General features: G+C 34.4%; 1 protein-coding gene across 1 annotated transcript in view; it reads left to right on the top strand.

Annotated features, from left to right (window-relative positions):
• The window catches only part of LOC145672920 (uncharacterized), a 636,249-nt gene that overhangs the window by 454,947 nt on the left and 164,306 nt on the right, over positions 1 to 16,996 (top strand). The gene's annotated exons all lie outside the window — the stretch shown is intronic.

The following is a 16,996-nucleotide window of genomic DNA, read 5'->3' as shown; positions in this document are numbered from 1 at the left end:
GCCCCACCCGTCGTCGTAGCCTCGTACCCATATATTCACAGAAATAACAATGTTTTTTTTTTAAAAAAAAAAAAAGAAATGAATTAAAAATTGATGTAGATAATGAATAATAGGCTTTTATGAATCAAACGAATGTGTCATTTCTTTTGTCCAACAAAAAGTTCATTTTTTTTTTCGTCTCTCTTTCGCATGAACTTTGGGTGCTATGGTTACGTAAATATTATCCCACTTAGTATGTAAATTTATTATCTCTCGTTTGATAAATTGCAAAATTATTATAATTAAAAATTACAATAGTCGGCATTAATTTTCGATTGTTTACATGTCTTTCTCTCTCTCTCTCTCTGCGTGTGTGTATGTGGTGGCAGTTTATTGAAAAAAACATGATGTCAATTGTAATCTTAATAAACTACAATGATATAATTTGAATATCCGTAGCTGGTGTAAGGTGGGACAGTGGCTTAGTGGTAAAACGTTGAGCTCTGACGCGAGGAGTCTCTGGTTCGATCTTTGGTCATGTGAGTTTATGGTGGACAACATGGCGCCTGTGAATTTCCACAGAGTTCTTCCATTTCCTTCCATCAATTCTTTCATTCCATCAATTCTTCATTCCATCAATTCTTTCATTCCATCAATCCATTCATTCCATCAATTCTTTCATTCCATCAATTCTTTCATTCCATCAATCCATTCATTCTATCAATTCTTCAATCCATCAATTCTTTCATTTCATCAATTCTTTCATTCCATCAATTCTTTCATTCAATCAATTCTTCAATCCATCAATTCTTCAATCCATCAATTCTTTCATTCCATCAATTCTTCAATCCAGTTCTTCCATTTCCTTCCATCAATTCTTTCATTTCATCAATTCTTTCATTCCATCAATTCTTTCATTCCATCAATTCTTCATTCCATCAATTCTTTCATTCCATCAATTCTTTCATTCCATCAAATCTTCAATCCATCAATTTTTCAATCCATCAATTCTTTCATTCCATCAATTCTTCAATTCATCAATTCTTTCATTCCATCAATTCTTCAATCCATCAATTCTTTCATCCCATCAATTCTTCAATCCATCAATTCTTTCATTCCACCATAAATGAACGACCCTAAGTCAAGGTCAAACTGTCAGACGAAGATCCACCGGAACAGAATAGTGTTTATTTCAAGGCTAAATTAGAGTAATGTGCCAATGGACGTAGAACAGGGACGGCGACAGGGCTAAGCTCGAAGTATAAAAGAAAAATGAAAAGATATCTTTGAGTTTAACGTCCCATAATTATATCATTTACGGTAAGGAGACGGTTATTAAGACTAGTGAATGAACAACGGGTAGAATGAGAAAGTGGGAGGAAATGGAATTACCCCGAGAAAGCTCAAAGACACGAAGTTGTTCACCAAGTTTACTTGTTCGGGTCCTCACGCACCAGAGGTAAGAGCTCAGCCACTGATCCAGGCCCGTGCTGGCCCATCGGGACACCGGGACGTGTCTCGGTGCGCCCTCCGAAACATCACAGTATAAATAAAGGTACAAGTTTTTAGTAATAAATTCTTACAGTTTTATTAGTAAAGAAGCCGTGAAATGTGCAGTGCGCCCTTTACATTAGGCGCCCTTGCGAGTCCACATCAAAGATGAACGATTTTATTTCCTCTTCTATATACTACAGTTCTGTACAATAAATACATACAGTTACTATTTTTAAAGAACCCGTGAGAGGTACAGTGCGCCTTTTACATAAAGCGCCCTACGAAACATCACATTATAGATAAGTGGATTTAGTTATCCTGTGTACCAGCTTTATATAATAAATTCAAATAGTGATTGTTAATAAAGAAGCTATGAAGAATACAAGGCGCCCTTTACAATTTATACAGTTGCTATTGGCAGAGAACAGGTAAAGAGTATAATCACTTACAAAAATATTATAAAGTTCTGTAGCTATAAAACGAAACAACGTGACACATCAAGAATAGTTCGGATAGTCAAACGTACGAGCATTCATGAAATACTACACTGACACTAGTCTCTAATTTACGATTTTTACGACATCAAAGCTTTCACAGTCTTAATATACATTCAATATCCGAGCATATTGATTGTTCCTGTGTGTTTTAAATCAGTGTTCGAATAACCAGTACCTATTGTAATTCTAAAATATAACTATTAATTTCCGTAAAATGTGGTCTTCCTGTCACCACGGCACGGCGCCTCCTCAGGTTGTGGATCGAGGAGAAGTCCTCTGGGATATAGAGGTTAGCTGCTAATATACTGAATAAGCAGTCGCGGAAAGACAAGGGGTGATCCTCCAGCTTAGGGATTTGGTGTGGGGCCAACAACTCACCCTGAAGAAAAGAAAAAAATTCTTGTGTTCAGATATATTCGCAGAATTTACGGATCAGAACTGATAACTTGACACGAACTCAGCAAAATAAAATCGACATGAGAATTGGAACATGGAAGATAAGAAGTTTCTATAGGGCAAGCGCGTTAAAATGTGTAACGAACGAGTTTAGAAATAGAAGATGGACCTAGTGGGATATCAGAAAGTTAGATGAGAAGGAAATGGACGAGTCAAGTAGGAAAATTTTACGTTCTTTTACGGGGAACGAATTAAAATTACCAACTAGGATCAGGGCTTTTTGTTCACAAACGAATACGTAATATCAGCAATTACATGGGTTGAATTTGTTAATGATAGATTTTCTTTTACTTCTCTTAAGGGTCGGTGGTGTAATATTATTGTTTTAAATGTGCATGCCCCAACAGAAAATAAGGATGACAATAAAAAAGTTTTTACGAAAGAATAGAACGGGTATTTGATCATCTCTTGCAATATCATATGAAAATTCTGTTAGGCGGTTTCAATGCGAAGGTAGGACGAGAGGGTATTTTCAAACCGATTATAGGGAATAAATGTCTGCATAAGGAAGGTTGTGACAACGGCGTTAGACTCGTGAACATTGCAACATCCAGAAACCTTATCGTGATGATTACAAAATTCCCACATCGCGACGTTCATAAATATACTTGGACTCACCAGACGGGAAAACACATAATCAAATCGATCATATTTTAGTAGATAGAAGAAAACAGTCTAGCACAACTGATGTTCAGTCGTTCAGAGGAGCTGATTATGATAATAAGAGAGAGACTATTGTTGAATAAAGGAAATATTCAATATCTGAAAACGGAGCGGTTTAATTTAAAGAAATTAGAGGAGAGTCAGGTGAGAGGGGAGCCAGATTGAAGTGTCAAATAGATTATCGGTTTTACAAGGTTCGGAGTGCACTAGTGTTCAGGATACTTGATTGAAATTAGAGAAAACATTAAGATTTCAGAAAAAAAAATTGGGACACGCAGAAATACGTAGGAACAAAGCATGGTTCAACCAGGAATGCACTAAAGTAGCAGAGAAGAGAAAACAGAAGAATCAGCGTTGGCTACAAAATCCGAACGATATAACTACATAAAATTTCACTAAAAACATTCCGGACATGTATAAATGAATCAACGGACTTAAGAAAGGCCAACAATTTCGTGCTTATAATTAAAGAAAGCTAAAGGGAACAGTTCTCACTGATCAGGATATCATCTTAAATAGATGGAAAGATTTCTTTGACGATTTGCTTAACACATAGCCAAAACCCAATGTGCGTGGAGAAAGTGAAATGCATACAGCATATCCGTATATTCCAGAACCTAACCAGACAGAAATAGAAATCGCTATTAAATAATTAAAGAAACACATGTTTCCGGGTGTAGACGAAATTCTGGTTGACTTAATTTTAGCTGGGGGGGATTGTAGAGCAAGATACACAAACTCATTCTCCTTATCTGGAACAAGGAGGAATTAGCAGAAGAGTGAAAAGAATCAATCATTGTTCCAGTTCAGAAGAAAAGCAACAAGACTGATTTTAACTGAGGCATTTCTCTTCTGTCAATATCCAATAAATTTTCTTAAACATTCTATTAGCAAGATTGACTCCATACGCAGATGAAATTATTGGAGATTATCAGAGCGGATTTAGGTAAAATCGATCAACTATCGACCAGATATTTACTATTCAACTAATACTTGAAAAGAAATGGGAATACAATATTCTGGCACATCAGTTATTGACTTTAGACTAGGGTAGGAGGGAAACATTGTACAACATGCTTACAGAATTTGCAATACCGAAAAAGGTAACTTATGTTTAAATGAATCCCAAAGTAAGGTTCGAGTAGAGAAATTCTTGTTCACGAGCTTTCACTTTGAGAATAGCCTGAAAGAAGGAGATGCGTTGTCGCCAATATTATTTAACTTTGTTCTGGAGAACATTATAAGGAAAATCAAAGACAGAAATCAGGTCCTAGAGCTGAATTGTATTTACCATGTTATGGCGTATGCTTATTATATATGTAAATTTAATAGGGGAGGATAGAACAATAGAAAGGAATGCAGAAATCTTACTCAACGCTTGCAGAGATATGGGCTTAAAAGTAAATGCAGAGAAAACTAAATAAATGGAAGTTTGTCGGGATCATAATACTGAATTTTATGGATGCGTTAAAATACCAAATAATATTTTCTTTCGACAAAGTGAATACTTCCAAATACCTAGAATTATTATTAACAGACCAAAACCATAATCACAAAAAAAATTTATGTCAACTGAAAGCAGGAATTTCGTGTTATTATTCAATTATTTTTTGTTTTGTTGTCGCGAATTCTGTTGAGGAATTTGTAGCCCAAAATATAAAACGATAATCATGCCTGTTGTGCTGTATGGTTGCGAAACATTGTCACTGACTCTGAGGGAAAATTGCAGACTGATAATATTTGAAAACAAGATTCTTAAACCAATATTCGAACTCCAAGAGGAACGGGAATGGGAAATGACGGAAACTTCATAAGGAGGAACCGCATAATTTTATACCGTTTACAAAAACATTGTTAGGGTCATCAAGTCTAGGAGGCTCAAATGGGCAGGTTATGTAGCCAGAATGGAAGAAATTAGAAACGCTTTCAAAGTTCGAACTGGAAATCCAAATAGGGAAACGAAAATTAGGAAGACCGAGGCGCAGATGGGAGGACAATATTAAAATGGTTCTCCCAGAGATTGAAATATAAAGTGGAAACTGGGTCCAGTAGGCTAAGCACGGAAATCAATGGAAAGCTTTTGTAAATGCGGCACTGAACCTCCTGTGTCCATAGGCCATAGAGCTATATTAAGTTGTTGATACATTTAGCTTCTTTTTATTTGACAGAAATGTTACTACATGAACTAATATTTTTTCTCTAATAAAGAGGATTTCGATTCAGTTTTCACAAATTAGCTATTTACGTTAATACGAAAACAAATTTGATAGTGATTTTGATATAGAAAGGCATTTATACTTTCTTTCAAAGTATATATTCCCGCTTGTATGGACGCCCTTTTAGTAGACTTGTCCACCGCCCTCATTAGTATCCCAGCACGGCCCTGCACTGATCTACAGTGTCCCTCGAAGCATAGAAGGAGATAGATCTATGCTTTTATGAATTTATTACAAGTCTTCTAGAAATAAAAAAAGCCTTACCACAAAATAACTACAGTCTTCTTTTACCCGATCTTCATCCGAAATTTTGTTTTCGAAATATAATTCATTTCAAATTGTTCCGACCAATTTTCGAAAGTCGATGATTTATATATATAGACGTTGGTCTATTGCAGTCTACATACAGGATGTTTCAAAACAACATCGACAACGTTTGGGAGGGATTCCTGACATCAAGATAAGACAAAAAGTATAGACTACCCTGGGTGCACAAATTCTTTCTTTCGGAGTTATAGGCTGCCGAAAACATGAAAAAATGAACTTTAAAGGCCCATAACTTCAAAACTACGGGACCTACCATGTTCGGGTCAAGACTTCACTTAGGAACTAGTATGTGCCCTATCCAAATATCTATCTTTCAGAATTCTGCGGTACTCACGCAACATTTTTTATAAAGGTAGTTTGGCTACGGGCGTACAAATTGAAGTACTCGCAAACCACCGTTATCAAATTTGTTGCGGAAGTACCTTAGGATTCTGAAAGATGGATATTTGGATAGGGCACATACTAGTTCCTAAGTGAAGTCTTGACCCGACTACGGTATATCCCATAGTCTTGGAGCTATGAATCTCTCAAGTTTAATTTTTCATATTTTCGACAGCCTATAACTCCGAAAGGAAGCGTTTGTGCACCCAGGTTGGTCTATACGTCAGGAATCATCTCCCAAACGTTGTCGGTGTTGTTTTGAAACACCCTGTACATACATAGACTGCACGGGAGAAACAGTGTAAGTCAGAAATTGGCTAAAATCAGGTAAGTCAAAAGTGGTTATCTATGTGTCATTCTCCACCTCTGGTTAACTTGCTATAGGTCAATTCTAAACGTGAGTTGAATAATCGATTCTTGGTACTGTTAGTATAACTGATTCATTCTTATGCTTGGTAAAATAAAAAAAAAAGTCGTCTTGTGAAAACTTTTTTTTTTTTTTTTTTTTAACTTATGCAGTAGGACGTCGATAATCCGTCAAAAATCCAAAAAGGTCCCTAGAAGCTTTTCACATTTTGGTTTAGCGCTAGCGATAAACAAGCAATTTTTTTGTCCGCCGGCGTTGTGTGAAGTCAGTGTTTTTACAAAAGCTCATTCATATGTAATTGTTTGCCATACACATTTTTATTTTTATTTCCTCTTAGGCCTATACAAGTTAAGATTTTAAGTGTGAGTTACAACAATAGTGTAATTTAGTGTACGAGCAGGTTCTTAAGAAACATTAAATGTAAGTAGCCTTACGTACGATATTGTAATTACTGTATGTACTGTATAACCACTGTATCGATAAAAGAGCATACCGTACAGTATATTTAAGCCTAAATGCCATTTTCTTGGTCATTTTGGAAAATCCGAAGTACCTGTGATCCCAATTAGTTCGGATTTTTGACTTCCTACTGTACAGTTTCTCTCCCGTGCAGTATATATACAGGGTGTTAATGAACTTTACCAACAAACTGTAAGAAGTAATTCCTCACATGAAAATAAGAGAAAAAGTTCATATGGACCTATGGCAAAAAGTGCATACTTTCAGAGCTAGGGCTGTCGAAAATCTCGAAAAAGCTAAATTTCAATAGGCCCTATTTAGAATTTTAGAAACTGTGGATAGTGGTTCTTATGAGTGTACAGGAAGCTACGCATACACAATCCAAAAGTACATATTTCATCACTTGTCAAAAGGTGTCACTTGTCAGATACATCACGTGTCAGATCACTTGTCAGATATAGCCTGATTTCAAGCAGGATCCAAAGTAGGCAGATGGTAAGCTTTGACAACAATGGACATCCAATGCTTCGGAGAGAAGGCGGAAGTGTTAGGAACCGGCAGCTCCATGTTTTATTTTGTGTGTGCGTGTGTGTGTGTGTTCGGAATAGCGTGTGATAATATAACACATCACGGTATATTTAACGTTTTCTTCACTTATAAGCGTGAAAGAAAATATCGCAGCATGCGTTTTCCCAAGTACCTCGAGTTTTTCCGACCGTGCTGCTGACGTTCCTTAACACTTCCGACATCGCGTCAAAGGATTCCATGTTCACTGCTATCAAGGCTTATCGTTTGCCTACTTTAGACCAATCATAAAGTCAGAGCATATCTCACAATTCGGCTGATCGCATGTCTGGGAATTTCACCCTGCACGGAATAATCCGTACACCCATTGAACATTAATGAAACATGCATTTTTGGATTCCGTATGCGTGACTTTCATTACGCTGATAAGGACCACCATCCACAGTCTTTCGAATTCAAAATAGGACCTCTTGAAAATTTTGGCTTTTCCGCGATTTTGGACAGCCCTAGCTCTGAAACTATGTACTTTTCGCCATAGGTTCATATGGAGTTTTTCTCTTATTTTGATGTGAGGAATCACCTCTTACAGTTTTTCGGTATAGTTGATTAACACCCTATATATATATACACACCTTGATGTTTTCTAAAGATGATTTATTTCCCAAAGTTGTTAGATTCTGTTTCCGAACACGTTGTACACAGTATGTGAGAGCTATCCTAATTATGAGCACCTTTCACTAAACAAAGAATAATTTTATCTAAATGTTTGGGCATTGCAATTCAACTTCAATAACTCATTTGCACGTAAAGAGTGACCTTTTACTTCCCCATTTCCCTTTGTACGCGCTTTGTTTGTTAGAAATATGGAAGTTCTCCCGTAGAGGACAACACTGAACTTGTATTTTGATTCTCTTGTTGTTATATCTAAAAGGATAGGCTATACTTGTGTTAATAGTGTTCGTACATCTCTTTCAAGAAGCATCATTGTTTCAACACTTTAGCTCACAAATTCCGACAAGCACTAACACTTGAAGATGTAAACGACCTTTACACACTAATTGGAGTTCCGTCCCACAGGGATGTTCGGACATAAGAAGAGAGATTGGTTTGAGGTCTGAGTGCAGTTGTTGGGTACAAATTCTATTGTTTTTCCTTCCCCAGTTCACTTAGAAGACAAACTCGTTCCACAAAGTTACTCCCATAATGAATATCTGGTATCCCACGTCAAAATTTCCCGTACAAAAATAAAAGAATTTAAAAGAATATTAACCTAATACAAAAAATGCGCTAAAATTAGAAAATAATATTAATAAAACACTTAAAATCGTATAATAATGGGTTATTATAATGTATAAAAATTTATTTCATATTAAGTTTTAAAAATTTCCGAGAATTTGTTGCTCGCAAGTGGCTTTGTTATAAAGTTACTCAAAACATTCTCGATTCGAAGAGATTATGAGTTAAGTTGATTTCATTTAAAAATTCATTCAACCCTTTTATTCCTGGTGGTACGAGTAAAATATTTTACATTCGATTTGTATACTTGAACAAAGTGTTTTTAAAAAAATCAAAATGTTTGTAAACATTTGTGTGTATTAGCGTTAATGATATTCAATTGGTCAGCGCACTATAGTGATTGGTTTCTGAATTATAAGCTCCATTGTGTAGTAGTGTGTTCCTCTACTTGATTCCAACGATGCTTAACCTTACAGATTCTGGTGGCCGTAACTGTTGAAATATCTAACAGAAAATAAGTCAAAACTTCTTTCAGCTGTCAACAGATGGCAGGAAGGACGTTGTAATGATAAAGGAAGCTTCTGTTTTATTCCCGAATCTCTTTTGCTAATTTTAATGCTATTTCAGCTTGAATGTATGCGTTCTAACAATGCAAGCAATTTGTACTTCTTTGTACAATGAACCAATTTCACTGCCCTTGCATTTCTATTAGTTTTAACTGAAATGAAATGAAATATTTAAGTTCTACGTCCCACGATTATGCTGACTAGGCTAAAGGAGATGTGATGATGAGAAATGAATGCAATGGTAGAATGAATAAAGTGGGAGGAAACGGAAGAACCCCAAGGAAATCCACGCACACGATATTTGTCCACCACAAAGTCCACTTTTCGCGATGTGAGATTAAATCAGGAGTGAGACAACGCGGCTCTTAGTTTTAAGTGTAAAGTTTTAATAGAGTTTCAGTATGTACATTTATGCATATTTAATATGTCAAAAGCTACATAACATTGAAGTATATATATATATATATATATATATATATATATATATATATATATATATATATATATATATATATATATATATATATATATATATATATATATATATAACGAACTTATGTAAGTAAGTAGTTCACTTACTTAGTAACAACTTCAAGAAGTATGAGTAGTGAGTGTGTGAATTCTCTATGTGTGTGTGTGTGTGTGTATCTGTCTGTTATTGCATTTTTTTTTTTCAATTTTGAGCCCTCCATTCAATAGAGCATCAAAAACTATCTAAAGAAGTGATGGAATTTTTCGCGTCACTCTTACCGTTCCTCAGGTATTGGCAAAAAATTCTGATTTCGGGAGATATTTAAGAGAAAATCTCGGGAACCGTAAGTCATAGAGAGATGATATTGATGTTGATCAATACGAATATTGATTCAATATCGATAACAATTATTGACTCAATAATTATTGCGTCATTAGTTATTGATTCAATAATTATTGCATCATTAGTTATTGATTCAATAATTATTGCGTCATTAGCTATTGATTCAATAATTATTGCGTCATTAGTTATTGATTCAATAATTATTGCATCATTAGTTATTGACTCAATAATTATTGCGTCATTAGTTATTGACTCAATTATTATTGCGTCATTAGTTATTGATTCAATAATTATTGCGTCATTAGTTATTGACTCAATAATTATTGCGTCATTAGTTATTGATTCAATAATTATTGCATCATTAGTTATTGATTCAATAATTATTGCGTCATTAGTTATTGACTCAATAATTATTGCATCATTAGTTATTGATTCAATAATTATTGCATCATTAGTTATTGACTCAATAATTATTGCGTCATTAGTTATTGACTCAATTATTATTGCGTCATTAGTTATTGATTCAATAATTATTGCATCATTAGTTATTGACTCAATAATTATTGCGCCATTAGTTATTGATTCAATAATTATTGCATCATTAGTTATTGTTTCAATAATTATTGCATCATTAGTTATTGACTTAATAATTATTGCGTCATTAGTTATTGATTCAATAATTATTGCATCATTACTTATTGATTCAATAATTTTTGCTTCATTTGTTATTGATTCAATAATTATTGCATCATTAGTTATTGATTCAAAACTAATTTTTTTAAAGTTCGTTCTGGCAACGTGCTTGGAGTATTCTCAACTAGTTTTATTATCTGAAACAAAAAAATCAGGACTGAAAAAGAGGTTAAGTTATTCAATCCTGATTTAATCAATCTATACTTAAGCATATTCCCAGAAAAAAAATCTTTTATTCGTTATCTTTTTTTTTAAAGGAAAAAAGTAAAACCTTATTTCATCGAAAACTAATAAGGAAACTTTTAAAATGTCTTTGAAAAAGTATATTTATTTACTTTATAACGTAATATTTCTAAAGGCTTTAATATTATAAAATTAAAGAATAAATGTTTTTTTTTATTTCCTTCAGAAGGATTGAAAACACAAATTCAATGGGTTCTCTTATTATTTGTCCGTAATACAGGATTTCTTGTTTATATATATATATATATATATATTAAAAGAAGGTTGTGCTTTGTGAATAATTAATCAGGAATAAAGAATAAGAAAACAAAATTATATTTCCTTCCCTATCTGTATTGTTTATATGCTCAGTGTGAGTATTATGGAAAAAAGAAAAAAAAAACGCGTGATATAAGAATGAACGTGAAAGAAAGGGGAGGTTTAGTGAAATAAAAATGAGACAGAGAAAGAACCCAGAACGTATGAAAGAAACACACACAAACAAAGTACTAATGAAAGAATGAAATAAAGAAATGGAAATAGGAGTGTAAAGAAAAAAGATAAGGAGAAAAAAAGAAGAAAAATAGAATTTAGAAGAAAAATATTTTAAAAAACAGAAGGATTTGAAGTGCTTTTCATGCACGGTGTGAGAAAACAAGACGAAAAACAAAAGAGGAAAAAAATAAACGGAAAGGAATGAAAACAAAACAAAGATAAACTAATAATAAGGAAAGCAATAGCGAAGAAAGTGGAGTGGTTTAGAATTTAGATCTCGAAAACGAAGAAGAAGAAGAAGAAGAAGAAGAAAGATTTAAAGTATTTTTCGAGACAGTAACTGTTTTGCCTTTTGCTTTTCTTCCTGTTTCTCTTTTAGGCAAAATTATCAATTTCTCTTCTAGAGCCATTTAAGACTCATTATTAATAAGTTGCTGGTACAGTGAGAAAGTTTCGGAAACATGTTTTCAGGAGGTATTTCGGGGGGGGGGAAGAATTCCGAAAAAAAAAGGAACTAGAAAGGGAGCGAGCTTAAAATCAAAGCTTGAACAAATGCGTTCTTTATGAAACGGTAGCTACCAAACATGAATATATATATACATTGTATATGTATATCTTAGGGTGTATATATGTATATCGTAGAGTACGTATTTCCTAAAACGTTAATACAGCTTCTATTATAAAGTCCCGGTTATTTATGACCCTGCAAAGCAGAGGAAACAAGAACCTTATTTCGAATTATGCCCCGCTCCTGGTTCTCTCATAGTTTTCTCGGTATAATTGTTAAACGAAAAGGCAAGTCTGTGTGAAATGGGGAAACACACCGGGTAGGAAAAAAAAAGCTTAAATTTGAAACTCAGAAACGGAAGCTAAAGGCATGAATTCTCTAGATTTTTTTTTTTTTTAAGAAAAAAGATTTATGTTGTTTTCGTTTGTACTTCGGATTTAATTGACTTTGTTGTCACACTTTTCCGTAAACATTTCTTCAACAAGAGTGTTTTGAATGTGTGCACACGTTTTATTAATATCTCTTTGGAGAAAGGCTTTTCGGGCATTAGCATTACAGCTTTGGCTATGAGAAACTACGTAATATATGTTGGTTATAAATTTTGCTAATACTCTCAACCTTGATACTGTTTCATTTAGCTAAGCAGAAGGGTGAAGAATTTGTCTTTGAGAGAGTCTCTGTTAAGAGTTTAAATCATTTATGTTTTCGTACGAAATGAAAATATTGCGTACACTGAAACCTATTAACGTTATAGTTAAAGAAACATAATGCTTGCCATAAGATTTTATCTGTAGAGTTCAAATCCAGACTGAATGGTTAATTGTATCAAACACGCATCTTTGGATAGGATGGGAGTAAAGTATGCAAATTCCTATTGAAAATTTATTATATATTTTAATTTCTGTAATATTATAATTTAGATATTACGAAAGCGTTTCCGATGATTATATCTATCTATCTATTTGTGTATCAATGGAAGAAATTAGATGGTCCGAAGTGTCTTTTCTGCCCGAAAGTCGGTACAGGATTACGTATAATTTATGAATGTGATGCTGTTCAGCCAGTTTGGAAATTTGTAAGCACTTTAATCTGTAAAGTTTTGGACATAAATGAAATACCTAATAATAAACTTATGGTAGGCTATTTTAACTCTAAAAAGTCAACTGCTATTTCTCCCTCTAACTTTTTGATTATTTTAGAACGTAGTACAACATATGTACACTCATGTCCAAAATTATTGTCGCATGTCTATAAATATGTTGTTGTAGGAATATAATTTGATAACGAATTCTCTCGGTATTTTCTATAATGTCAGTATGTATATAATTGGCAAAGACATGTATGTGGAAAATTTCATGTCAAAAGGGCAGTAAATAAGAGCAATAAAACGAAAATAAAACTTTCTTTTCCATTTAGCAAGATTTTGTTTTACTAATTCTATTTTTCGTATTTATGCTTCTTTTCTTATTAAATTTACCACAGATAAACATTTCCCGATTATACATATAGTATCAGTATTAAAAGTACCCTACGAAACCATTATCAAATTATACTCTTACATGAAGACAGTTATAGATATGCGACAATCATTTTGGACATGAGTGTACATTGTATATAGATATAATTTATATTGCAGTTTCAATTGTCCTCTGGATTTTTTGAGTATCTATATTCGCCGTTTAAAGTATGCTATAAATAATGCTTATAAAGAAGCTGTATCTCAAAATAATATTGTAGCCTTCGCAAATATATGGACATACAATGATGTTCTTTGTACCTTCAACGAGCAAGAACTTGTGTCTAAAATATAATATGCACTTATACGTTGAATATAAATATGACAATTTAAATTTGTAGAACAGTGTACAGTCTAGTTTATAAAATATTGATGATAGAATTACCGATATAACCTTATTGAATGGAAATAAAAAATCTATCTATCTATCTATCTATCTATCTATCTATCTATATATATATATATATATATATATATATATATATATATATATATATATATATATACGAGGAGCAGTCAAATTTTCTTGTAGTTTTGGCATTTGTGATGAAATCAAATGAATCTTGTACAACACCCTCACAAGGTTGCCTAATTATGAATTGAATTGATTTTGAGTTTAACGTCCCGTTCAGCAGCGAGGTTATATGAGACTTGGACCTACTGATTAACGTGGAATTCGAACCACGTGAGCTCGCGCCGGGAATGAAACCCGAGTCCCCCATGTCAAAGGCTGCCTAATTATGAGATTGACATTTGTGCATAGGTTATAACACCAGTGTACGAGTAATGTAGCTGAACGTAGAAGTGTGTAGTGATCAATCAGCGCAATTTCACAGCTCGAGTAACGCGCAAACATCAAGTTCGTCTGCAAATTGAGTAAAATTTGATTCAGAGAGTCTGATAGTCTTAAAAACAGTTTAGCACGATCGGATGTTTGTCCCTTTCCAAAGCTAAAAGTGGGAGATCTCTATTTTGCCAATATAGAAGAAATCAAAACTAACCGGACGATTGAATTTCGGAAGATATTAAAAGAGGGATATCGTCTGTGTTTCCACCAATCGCAGGAGCAATTTAACAAGTCGTGTGTGTGTTCCGAAGTTGCCAACTTTGAGGGCGTTTAAGTAAACGTGCACTTACATTGTCATAGTAAAGAGCTACAACAGAATTCTGTAAACTTTTTGACTGCCCTTGTATATATACGAATTGATGAATCTCATAAAGTTGATCAAAATAACATGAATGAATGTAGATTCTCATGTGCAATTTTCGAAAAATTGACTTTGTTTTGTAAGCCTAAAAAAAATTGATAGTCAACGACAAAAGTTCTTCCCGTTTGGTAAAATTTATTTTGGGAATAACGGTATGGCTGGAACATACATTGGTGGTATGACTGGAACGTACATTAGTGGTACGACTGGAACATACATTGGTGGTATGGCTGAAACGTACATTAGTGGTATTGCTGGAACGTACATTGGTGGTATGACTGGAACGTACATTGGTGGTATGACTGGAACGTACATTGGTGGCATGGCTGGAACGTACATTGGTGGTATGGGTGGAACATAGATTGGTGGTATGACTGGAACGTACATTAGTGGTATGACTGGAACGTACATTAGTGGTATGACTGGAACGAACATTGGTGGTATGACTGGAACGAACATTGGTGGAATGGCTGGAACGTACATTAGTGGTATGACGAACGTACATTGGTGGTATGACTGGAACGTAAATTAGTGGTATGGCTGGAACGTACATTAGTGGTATGACTGGAACGTACATTGGTGGTATGACTGGGACGTACATTGGTGGTATGAGTGGAACATAGCTTGATGGTATGACTGGAACGTACATTAGTGGTATGACTGGAACGTACATTAGTGGTATGACTGGAACGTACATTGGTGGTATGACTGGAACGAACATTGGTGGTATGGCTGGAACGAACATTGGTGGAATGGCTGGAACGTACATTAGTGGTATGACTGGAACGTACATTAGTGGTATGACTGGAACGTACATTAGTGGTATGGCTAGAACGTATATTAGTGGTATGACTGGAACGTACATTGGTGGTATGACTGGAACGTACATTGGTGGTATGGCTGGAAGGAACATTGGTGGTATGACTGGAACGTACATTGGTGGTGTAACTGGAACGTACAGAAAATTCTATTCTTTTTAATTTACTGACAACTGTACGAAAATTGTCCTTCCATTCCGAAGTTATTTACGAAACTAATCTCATCAAACAGAACCAATTTTTGTCTCTGACTGTACAACAATCATAGTACAAGTTAAGTTGAAATTAACCCTGAAGCGTTTTTTGATCAAGATATTCATAAATCTCATTTAAACCGCTCACTCAGCAAAACAATAGTTTATTGTAAAAAAAAGAAATATTAACGTGTAACAGTTTGGCCAAGTATCCACTTTGGCTTCATCAGACACGTCAGACATGAAGGTATCTGATGAAATCAAAATGGATAATTGGTGAAACTATTACACGTTAATATACACCGTGAGCATAAACTCCTGCCCTGATTATAAAAAAAAAATTATTACGGAATAACTGTTGGACAGAATAATGTAAATTATGGTCCGTTACATACGTTAGTATTACAAGTTGTTTTAAAGACCAATAGATGGCACTAGTGCTACCCAAGAGTGACGCAGTACGTTACTTGACGCGCGCGGGTTAGTTGGCGAAGTGGCATCGAAGCAGGAGAAAGCGGAATGCATGCTGTGGTATCACGCTCTCCCCGCCACAGACATTACTCCACTGGACTTTATTTTTATTGGGCTATACCAAGGACAGAGTCTATGCCACACCTGCTGCTGACGTCGAGGAACTGAAGGCTAGGATACAAGCAGTTCTGGGTACTGTGACAGAAGACATGTTACAAAACACCCGGCGGGAACTGGAATACCGCTTAGAAATTCTCCGAGCTACCAAGGAGGCACACGTTGAAGTGGTCTAACGTAAGTGGTCTTAAAAAAAGAATTTGTAATACTAACCTATGTAACTGACCAGTATTTACATTATTATGTCAAACGGTTCTTCTGTAATAAATTTTTGTAATCAGGACTAGACTTTATGCTCACCCTATATATATATATATATATATATATATATATATATATATATATATATATATATATATATATATATATATATATATATATATATATATATATATAATAAGCTTAGTGTTTTGCTTAGTAAGCGGTTTAAATCAGTTTTAAGTCTGTTGAAAGCAAAGCTTCTATACAATGTAAAATATTACAGAGATTTTCATTACGACAATAAGATTGGAATTAGAAATTACATTTCTGGGGTTTTCAGTAGCTATGGCTCTGATAACCCGTGACGTCAGAGGGATGATGACACTCGAAGATCACATTGTTCGATGAAAGGGAAGGTAGAAAGGACCAGGGAAGGAACGTACCCTAACAGAATTTATAGACGGATTCTAATATGTTTCGATTACATACACCAGGTCGCGAACATACCCCAAATTATATATATGTATATGTATATTGTTTTTTGTGGGTAGAACCAATATGTCGAAATGTAAT

This window comes from Thermobia domestica, chromosome 16 (genome assembly GCF_964235325.1).
Source record: "Thermobia domestica chromosome 16, izTheDome1.hap1.1, whole genome shotgun sequence".
NCBI classification, from domain to species: domain Eukaryota; kingdom Metazoa; phylum Arthropoda; class Insecta; order Zygentoma; family Lepismatidae; genus Thermobia; species Thermobia domestica.
This window is presented reverse-complemented; position numbering and strand designations above follow the sequence as displayed.